At 37.2% G+C, this 11,088-nt stretch overlaps 1 pseudogene; it reads left to right on the top strand.

Moving 5' to 3' along the window:
- The first annotated feature begins 2,347 nt into the window (after positions 1 to 2,347).
- On the top strand, positions 2,348 to 3,934 carry LOC125103165 (nucleolar and spindle-associated protein 1-like; annotated as a pseudogene).
- Positions 3,935 to 11,088: the final 7,154 nt, after the last annotated feature.

Here is an 11,088-nt window from a genome sequence, read left to right as displayed (position 1 = left end):
TAAAAGATTTGAATATTTCATTGCCCTGGATAAGAAAGATACAATACACAAAGAATAACCTGTCTCAACAGAGGTCCTTGAAGCAGAACATTAAAATATCTAGGATTAATCAGATATTAAAAGGATCTTTCATTAAACACAAATAATTTCAACTGTACTAAAATTCCCTTGATTTTTCTTTTTGGAGGCACCCTCTAAAAATTGCATAAGTGAGCATTTTGTTCTAACTCAAAACCTAGAGAAGTTTCTTTATTGGATATATTTTCATATACTACACAATATTCATGTCTTTATTTTTCCCTCTGTTTTAAAGAACCTGCATCATCCATTAGTAAGTTCCTTTTGGAATCCTAAAATCCATAGAATGTAAGCTAGTTTTACTCTCTATTGCTATTACAGTGTCAATGGTTTAAAATCTCATGCTAATATTTCTCTATGCTTTCTCTGTGATACAGATAAATAACTGATGAAAGATTAAGAATCAAAAATTAATACATTGTACTCATTAAGCAAAATACTATTATCAAACCAGTCTTTGATACTGAATCCAATGTGATATTCACAAGCATAAACAAAGAGATGGGGAAAGTTAATAAAAGTGTAATAGGAAGGGAAATTAAGAAGTATAACTTCTTGACTGGTTCAAAAATGGTATAAGCCTATTGCAATAGACAATAATGTATGAGCTTGATAGGCTCCAGAAAGACCATTTCCTTTGCTCTTCTACCAAAGTAAGGAGACCCAAACCCCAAACTCCAGGTCTTCCCTTAGAACACAACAGGGACACCTACAACACAGACTATATAGAAATGTTACAATCAATACTATTGCAAATTTGACCTACCAAAAATGCATCATTTTTTAAGTCAACAACTTTTCTATTGGCAAATGGTAGAACATGTACAGTTAATTCACCCAACATAAAAGTCAAACTAAACATTTGGAGAATGTTTAAGCCTCAAAAATCACTAAATGAATTCCAATTTTAGGTACTATGATATACATTTTTTTAATTTTAATTTTTATTTTCTTATTATGTTAGTCACCATACAGTACCATATATTTCTTAATATGCATTTCATGAGCATAAACAAATCAGAGATGCTCTACAAAAACATTTTTTCATTTCTAAATTCAGTTACCTCTAGATTTAAAGATAAGTAACAAGTCTCCAAAATAATTACTCATGTGTTTTAGCCCAAAATTCCAATTTGGGCATTACTAAGAATATAAAACAAAGAAAAGAAAATAATTTCTGAAAATATATTTACAACTATGTAATTATGGCTACAATCTCAGATACAGACCAGATACTTATCCATAGAAAGATTGTTTGTTAATAAGATAATACATAACATTATAATTAGAACTGACAATATTTTTTTTTCACTGAATCAGGATTTGCTGAACCAATTGGTAAGTCTTTTTCTTTTCTTCAACTATTACATCTTTTAGTTTAAATGATAGTCTGGAATTATGGCTATAGTTTATTTTTTAACTTAGATATGCAACATGATATTAGTTTTAGGCATACCATATAATGATTGAATATTTTTATACATTTTGAAATGTTCACCACAATATGTATACTTAACATTGATCAGCATAAATAATGACAATTTTTTTCTTGTGATAAACATTTTTAAGACCTACTTTCTTAGCACTTTCAAATATACCAGGGAGTATTATTTTAAATTTTTCTGGAAAGAAAGTGAAAGAAAGAGAGAGTGTGGAGGGCAGGAGTAGAGAAAGAGAGAATCTTAATCAGGCTCCACACCTAGCATGGAGTCTAATGCAGGGCTCAATCTTACAACCCTGGTGTCATGAGGCACTCAAATGACTAAGCCACTCAGGGACCCCACCATAGGTATTATTAACTGCACTCACCATTCTGTATATTACATACCCATGACTTCTTTATTTTTATAGTTAGAGATTTGTACTTTTTAACGACTTTCACCCATTTTACCCTCTACCCACCTCAATTCTGTCAACCATAGTATGTTCTCTATATCCAAGAATTTGGGTTTTTGTTTGTCCAGGTTCCTCATATAAGTGAGATCACACATAATTTGTCTTTCTCTGACTTATTTCATTGAGCATAATTCCCTTAAAGTCCATCCGTACTGCTGTACATGCAATATTTCCATCTTTTTATGGCTGAAAACCATTCCACTGTGTGTGTGTGTGTGTGTGTGTGTGCACATGCATGCACACACATGCACCACATTTTCTTTTTTTAGCTGGAGCTCCCCTTGCAAATTTATTTTTCAAAGTACTGGTGAGTGCCAGAGTTTTGAACAAAGCTGCTGAAGGTGGAGTACGCGTCCTCACCATGGTCGCCTGGATGCAGTTCGCCAGGGCCGTACTCTCCCTTGAGGAGCTGGACTCCCACTTCAAGTACAGCGACCTTCAGAACATCAGAATTTAGCCAAGAATCTGGGCATCTGGGCTAACCTGAGGGTAGACAAGTTGCTAAAAGCCTTCAAAGCCCACCTTAAACATGAGGAAAAAATAAATGAGAATCAGAACATGGCAGATGAATGTCTTTCTTTCCATGATGGAAGTCAGACCTCTGCCTTATCCTGTGATGAGGCTGAACTGCAGAGCTGTGGCCAGGAACAAGCTGAGAGGGAGCCATCTGGTCATGGCACAAAACCAGGAGAAGGTACGAGACAGTCCTCAGGAACCCTGACACCCAGGATCATTCAGAGATAAAAGTAAGTGATCACACTGAATTCCAGAATCAAGAGAAGCAGGAACACCAAGATCTCAGAACAGTTGCAGAAGTGCCTTCACTACCAGATGGGAGCCAAGGAGAGGAGAATGCCATTTCCTCAGGACAAAGAAGAAGAAATGGTAATGAAGATTTGAAGGTACCTTCAGAAGGAAAGAAGTCTCTCTACACAGATGGGTTTTCCAAACCTGGAAAAAGCAAAAGAACTATAAGCACAACTCCAAACTTTAAGAAGCTTCAAGAGGCTCGTTTTAAGGAAATGGAGTCCATCGATCAATATATTGACAGAAGAAAGAAAAACATTGAAGAACACAATGCATTTCATGAACTGAAGAAGCAGCCAGTCACCAAGGGCACAGTGGTGATTCCAGTTTCTCTCCGGGTAAGACTCCCCTTGGCTTGTATTCCCACCAACCAGCACCGCTCACAGGGCCCACCACTGGGTGCTGCAGACAGGAGCACCTTGTGTGGGAAGGGCTCTGCCAAGCGTTCTGAGCTCTGGGGAACTAAAACTAACGTCAGGTTTTCAGCTGCTACCAAAGATAATGAGCATAAGCATTCAATGACCAAGACTCAAGCCAGAAAGTCTCCACATGTGACCATATCTGGGAGTACCCCCAAAAGGCCAGACTGTGCTCGGGCTATACAAGATAAAGACCACAACTGGGAATTCTGCTTCTGTTGTTACACCATTCAAGCTGACAACTCAGGCAGCACAGACTCCAGTCTCCAGCAAGAAGCCAGTGTTTGATCTCAAAGCAAGTCTGTCTCATCCCCTCAACTATGAGCCCCACAAAGGCAAACTGAAACCACAGGGTCAATCTAAAGAAAATAATTCTCTGAAGGAACATGTAAACAGAGTTAGTTTCCACAAAAAAAAACTTGCAAACAACCTCCTCTCCAAACTAGGGAGGAACAATAGAAACAACATGAGCAAAGACCAAGGAGAAGAAAGCAAAGGGTTTAGGAGCTTGGAGAGGCCTCGTAATGGCTGAAGATTAATTTTTTTAACATCCTGTAAATAGTATTTTATTCTGAACCCTTTCTTTAGTGTAAATATTTTTTTCTACTATCTTCCCCACTTTAGTCAAAAGACTTTTCTGCTTTGTTCACTATCTACGTAGTGTTGGTGGTTCTCTTCACATGCTACATCACTGAAAAGATGTTACTAACCTTAAAGCTCACAGATTCTTTCAAATGTTTTTATTTTTTTTTTGTTTGCTTTTAAAGATTTTATTTATTTATTTGTCAGAGAGAGAGAGCACGCGCATGAGCACAGGCAGACAGAGTAGCAGGCAGAGGGAGAAGCAGGCTTCCTGTTGAGCAAGGAGCCCCATGCAGGACTCAATCCCAGGATGCTGGGATCATGACCCCAGCCGAAGACAGCGGCTTAACCAACCTAGCCACCCAGGCGTCCCCTTTCAAATGGTTTTTACCTATCTCTGTACAATTCAGTTTTCCAGTGACTCATTGTATAGATTCTTGGCCTAGATTTTTTTTTTAAGATTTTGTTTATTCATTTGACAGACAGAGATCACAAGTAGGCAGAGAGGCAGGCAGAGAGAGAGGAGGAAGTAGGGTCTCTGCGGAGCAGAGAGCCCGATGTGGGGCTCGATCCCAGTACCCCAGGATCATGACCTGAGCCGAAGGCGGAGGCTTTAACCCACTGAGCCACCCAGGCACGCCTTGGCCTAGATTTTTAATGCCAAGTTCCCTCTGCTGACAAAACTGGAATCCTCTTCTAGACAGAAGCATTTACCTGATGGGAGGTAGTTCTCCCACAAGCTTTAGTAGAACTTGGACCACTAACAAGCAGAGAAAGCCACCTCTTTCTCCTCTAGAAAATCAAGTACTCTTAATGAAACAGGGAACCAAATGGGTTAGTGACGGCATATTCTACTTTGAGAAGTGTTTTGTTACCTATGCATGTTTGTTCAGATCACTTGATGTAATTGCCGTCTGTCACTCAATATATTCTTAAAAATTCTTAAAAAAAAAAAAAGTACTGGTGAAAGACAGGTCTTCTAGAATCTCCCAGGATGAGTTTTTATTTAAATTCCAGTTAGTTGACATATAGTGTGACATTAGTTTCAGGTGTACAATACACTGATTCAACACTCCCATACAATAGCCAGTGCCCATCACAGCAAGGGCACTCCTTAATCTCCATCACCTATTTCACTCATCTTCCCACCCACCTGTCCTCTGGTAACCAACAATTTGTTCTTTATATTTAAGAATCTGTTTTTTTTTATTTGCCCCCGCTCTCTTTTTCCTTTGCTCATTCACTTCTTTTTTTTTTTTTAAGATTTTATTTATTTATTTGACAGAGATCATAAGTAGGCAGAGCAAGAGGGGGAAGCAGGCTCTCTGCTGAGCAGAGAGCCCAATGTGGGGCCTGATCCCAGGACCCTGGGATCATGACCCGAGCCCAAAGCAGAGGCTTTAACCTACTGAGCCACCCAGGCGTCCCTGCTCATTAGCTTCTTAAATGTCACATATGAGTGAAATCATATTGTATTTGTCTTTCTCTGACTTATTTCACTTAGTATAACACTCTCTAGCTCCATCCACGTTCTTGCAAATGGCAAGATTTCATTCTTTTCATTGGCTAATACTCCATTTTTTATATATAGTCACATCTTTTTTATCCATTCATCAGTCAGTGGACACATGGCTGTTTCCATAGTTTGGCTATTGTTGATAATGTTGCTATAAACATCAGTGTTCATGTATCCTTTCTAATTAATATTTTTGTATTCTTTGGGTAAATATCTACTAGTACAATTCCTGGCTCAGAGAGTAGTTCTATTTTTAAATTTTTAAAACAGCCATACTGTTTTCCAGAGTGGCTTCACCAATTTGCATTCCCACTAATAGTGCAATACAACAATACATGTTGCATGTATTGTTGATTTTTAGCCATTCTAACAAGTGTGAAATGATATCTCATCATAGTTTTGATTTGTATTTCCCTGATGATGAGTGGTGTTGAGTATCTTTTCATGTGTCTGTTGGTCATCCGCATGTCTGCTTTGGAATAATGTCTGTTCTTGTATTCTATTCATTTTTAAATTAGATTATTTATTTTGGGGGTTTGAGCTTTCTAAGTTCTTTACATATTTTGGATGTATTTTAGATAGGTCATTAACAAAAATCTTCTCCCATTCTGTAGGTTGCCTTTTAGTTTTGTTGGCTGTTTCCTTCACCATACAGATGCTTTTATTTTTATATAGTTCCAGTAGTTTATTTTTGCTTTTGTTTCCCTTGCATCAAGAGACATATCTAGAAGGATGTTATTATGGACAATATCTTCTCTAGAATCTTTATGGGTTCATTGTGTCATTTTTCACTTATTTATAGTTTGTTGTAAGAAGGTGGTCCAGTTTCCTTTTTTTTTTTTTTTTTTGTATGCTGTTGTCCAGTTTTCCCAACATCATTTGTTGAAGAAACTTTTTCTCATTTGTTATTCTTTCCAGCTTAAGATTAATTGACTATATAGTTTTGGGGGTTTTTCTGGGTTTTCTGTTCTGTTCCATTGATCTATAGGTTTATTTTTGTGTCAGTACCATACTGTTTTGACCACTACAACTTTGTAATATAACTTGAAATCTGGAATTGCATTACTTCCAGCTTTGTTTTTCTTTTTTAAGGTTGCTTTGGCTATTCACAGTCTTTTGTGACTCTATATAAATTTTACAATTATTTATTTTAGCTCTCTTAAAAATGCTGTTGGTATTTTTTTAAGATTTTATTTATTTATTTGACAGAGATCACAAGCAGGCAGAGAGACAGACAGAAATAGGGGGAAGCAGGCTCCCTGCTGAGCAGAGAGCCCGATGCGGGGCTGATCCCAGGACCATGGGATCATGTCCTGAGCCAAAGGCAGAGACTTAACCTACTGAGCCACCCAGGCGCCCTGCTGTTGGTATTTTGATAACAATTCCAATAATGGTGTAGAATGTTTTGGGTAGTATAGACATTTTAACAGTATTTGTTTTTCCAATCCATGAGCATGGAAAGTCTTTCCCTTTTCTTTTCAGCATCTTCAATTTCTTTCATCAATGTTTTATAGTTTTCAGAGTACAGGTCTTTCAGTTCTTTGGTTAGGTTTATTCCTAGGCAACTTGTGATTTTGGGTGCTGTTGTAAATGGGATTGATTTTCCTTTATTTCTCTTTCTGCTACTTCAATATTGGGATAGAGAAGTGTAATAGATTTTTTTTAAGATTTTGTTTATTTATTTGACAGAGATCACAAGTAGGCAGAGAGGCAGGCAGATAGAGGAGGGGAGAGAAGTGTAATAGATTTTTGTATGTTGATTTTATATCCTGGAACTTTAATGAATTTGTTTATCAGTTCTAGCAGTTTCTTGGTGGAGTCTTTCAGGTTTTCTATAAGGAGTATTGTGTCATCTGCAAATATTAACAGTTTCCTTGCCAATTTGGATGACTTTTATTTCATACCGTGTTAAATAACAGTGGTGAGAGCAGACATCCCTGTCTTGTTCCTGACCTTAAAGGAAAAGCTTTCAGTTTTTTCCCATTGAGAGCGATTTTCACTGTGGGTTTTTCATAGGATGGCCTTTATTATGATGAGGTATGTTCTCTCTAAACCTACTTTGTGTGGTTTTTTTTTTTTAAAGATATTATTTATTTATTTGACAGAGAGATCACAAGCAGGCAGAGAGGCAGGCAGAGAGAGAGGAGGAAGCAGGCTCCCTGCTGAGCAGAGAGCCCGATGCGGGGCTCGATCCCAGGACTCCGAGACCATGACCTGAGACGAAGTCAGCGGCTTAACCCACTGAGCCACCCAGGCGCCCCTGTGTGGGGGTTTTTATCATGAATGAATGTTGTACTTTGTTAAATGCTTATTCTGCATTTATTGAAAGGATCATAAGGTTCTTATGCTTTTTCACTAATGTGGTTATCAGGTCAACTCATCTGCAAATATTGAACCACTCTTGCAACCCAGGAATAAATCCCACTTGAACATGGTATATGATTTTTTACTATATTGTTGATTCTGTTTGCTAGTATTTTTTTGAGAATTTTTACATCTATATTCATCAGGGATATTGGCCTATAGTTCTCTTTTTTAGTGAAGTCTTTATCTGGTTTTGGTTTCAAGGTAATGCTGGCCTCATTGAATAAATATGGAAGTTTCCTTTTCTATTTTTTGGAACAGTTTGAGAAAAATAGGTATTAATGCTTCTTTAAGTGGTAGAATTTGCCTGTGAAACCTTTTGGTTCTGGACTTTTGTTTATTGAGTGTATTTTTTTAAGATTTTATTTATTTATTTGATAGACAGAGATCACAAGTAGGCAGAGAAGCAGGCAGAGAGAGAGGGGGAAGCAGGCTCCCCCCTGAGCAGAGTGCCTGATGTGGGGCTCGATCCCAGGACCCTGGGATCATGACCTGAGCCGAAGGCAGAGGCTTTAACCCACTGAACCACCCAGGTGCCCCTATTGAGTGTATTTTGATTAATGATTCCATTTTTTTGCTTGCTTTGATTCCATTTTTCAAGTTTTCTATTTTTTCCTGTTTCAGTTTTGATAGTTTAAATGTCTCTAGGAATTTATCCATTTCTTCTAGGTTATCCACATTCCTGGCATATAGTTTTTTTCATAATCTCTTATAATTTTTGATGTTTCTGTGGTATTAGTTATTTTTCCTCTCTCATTTGTGATTTTATTTGGGTCCTTTCTTTTTTTCTTTTTGATAAGTATGGCTAGGGATTTAACAATTTTGTTGATTTGTTTTTCAAAGAACCAACTCCTGGCTTCTTTGATCTGTTCTATGGTGTTTTTGTTGTTGTTGTTTCTGTGTCACTTATTTCTGCTCTAATCCTCATTTTTTCCTCTCTTCTGCTGGCTTTAGGCTTTGTTTATTTTTCTTTTCCAGCTCCTTCAGGTATAAGGTTGGGTTGTGTATTTGAGATTTTTATGGCTTTTTGAGTTAAGTCTGTATTTCTATGTATTAATTCCCTCTTAGGACCATTTTGCTGCATCCCAAAGATTTGGATTGTTGTGTTCTCATTTTCATTTGACTCCTTGTATTTTTTTTATTTCTTCTTTGATTTTCTGGTTGACCTACTCATTGTTTAGTAGCATGTCATTTAGCCTCCATGTGCTTTTAATCTTTCAGGATATTTTTCTTGAAGTTGAATTCTATGCTCAAGGCATTGTGGTTAGGATATAAGTGTGGTATGATTTCAACACTTTTGTATTTGTTGAGGCTTGTTTTGTGAACTAGGATGTGACCTGTTCTGGAGAATGTTCCATATGCACTTGAAAAGTATGTGTATTCTGCTTTTTCAGGATGGAATGTTTTGAATATATCTGTTATATCCATCGGTTTCACTGTGTCATTCAAAGCCATTATTTCCTGGTTGCTTTTCTGCTTAGGTGATCTATCTATTGACGTAAAGGTGGTTTTAAAGTCACCTGCTATTATTCTGTTATTATCAATGTGTTCCTTTATGTTTGTTATTATATAATGCCCCTTTTCATTCTTTTTTTTTTTTTGCAGTCTTTGTTTTAAAATCTAATTTGTCAGATAGAAGTATTGCTAATCCAGCTTTCTTTTGATGTATATTTGACTGATAAATGTTTATCTACCTCCTCACATTCAGTCTGCAAGTGTCATTAGGTTAAAAATGAGTCTCTTGTAGGCAACACATAGATGCCTTTTTTGTTTTATCTATTATTTCACCCTAGGTATTTTAATTAGAGTATTTAGTCCACTTACATTCTAAGTAATTATTGATAGTTATGCATTTGTTGCCATTTTATTACTTATTTTGTAGTTGTATCTGAAGATTTTCTCTGATCTTTTCTTGCCTTTGTCACTTTTCATCTTGCCTTTGCACTCAAAGAACCCCCTTTAATATTTCTTTCAGGGCTGCTTTAATGGTCATGAACTCCCATGGTGTTTATTTTTCCGGGAAACTCTTTGTCTTTTCTATCTGAATAATTGCTGTACTGGATAGAGTATTCTAGGCTGTAGATTCTTCCCATTCAGTGCTTTGAATATAACATAGCACTCTCTTCTGGCTTGCCAAGTTTCTGCTGAGAAATCTCCAGCTAGTCTTATGGGTTTTCCCTTGTAAGTTGAGGACTTCTTTTGTCTTGCTTCTGTTGAGACTTTTTCTTTATCACTATATTTTGCAAATTTAATTAAAGTATTGTTGGGTCCATTATCAAAGGAAAGAGACTGAGACAAAGTGAAAGTTATGCAAAGACTTATTCTATGCCAAACATTAGAAGTTAGACTGACCGGCCAGGGGAACAAGACTGAGACAAAGTGCAAGTCATGTAAAGCTTTATTCTATGCCAAGCATTATAATGAAGACCAGCCAGGGCCACCTCTGAAGAGAGCGACCTCCCCTTGGTCTTATAGGCTAGTTTTTATAGGGCACAACTGTAGACCTCTACATATGTGGCTTTGGCTGATTAGATGTCTTTTACCCCTCTGGCCTTATTTTAGGTGTGTGTTTTAGCAATGCTTACCCAGGACCAATATCAGTAACTGCTGAGGCATTTATTAAACAACAAAATGGCTACCTAGGCAACATGGCAACAACAAAATGGCTAGTCACTCTGGCTAAGCAGGCCCAGGCAGTCCCTAGGGGTTTAACAGGTTTTAATATGGAATCAGCCCCAACAGTATGTCCTGGAATTGGCCTGCTTTGTTAATTTTGATAGGAGTTCTCTGTGCCTCCTGGATATGGATTTCTGTTTTCTTCCCCAGACTAGGGAAATTTTCTGGTATTACTTTTTGAAATAAACTTTCTGCACCCTTTTCTCTCTTCTTCTTCTGGGACTCCTAAAAAGAAATGTTACTACATTTGATGGAGCCACTGGTTCAAATCTTATCTCACTTTGCATAATCCTTCTTTCTCTCCTTCATTCAGCTTCATTATTTCCCATTATTTTGTCTTCGAGGCCACTAATACTATCCCCCATTTCTTCCATTATTCTGTGAATTGCATCATGCCTGTTTCCAGTCCTATTTATTGCATTATTCATCTCTGATTGATTATTTTTTTAACTCTTTTATCTCCGTAGTATGGTCTCTGAGGTCTTCTATTCTTTTCTCAAGCCCAGTCAGTATCCTTATGATTGTTGCTTTAAATTCTCCATCATGCGTGTTACTTATATATATATTTTTTCCTTAGGTCTCTGGCCATGGACTTATCTTGTTCTTTTACTTAAAATAAATTCTTCTGCCCTGGCATTTTGTCTAAGTCCCTGACTTCTTCCCTGTGTTAGAAAAGCCACTAAAAGTTCTGCTACTGCAAGTATTAGCCTTATGAAGAAGAGGTCATGTTGTGTCCAGGGCCTGGTGCTT

The sequence above is a fragment of the Lutra lutra genome, chromosome 6 (assembly GCF_902655055.1).
Source record: "Lutra lutra chromosome 6, mLutLut1.2, whole genome shotgun sequence".
In the NCBI taxonomy this organism is placed as follows: domain Eukaryota; kingdom Metazoa; phylum Chordata; class Mammalia; order Carnivora; family Mustelidae; genus Lutra; species Lutra lutra.
This window is presented reverse-complemented; position numbering and strand designations above follow the sequence as displayed.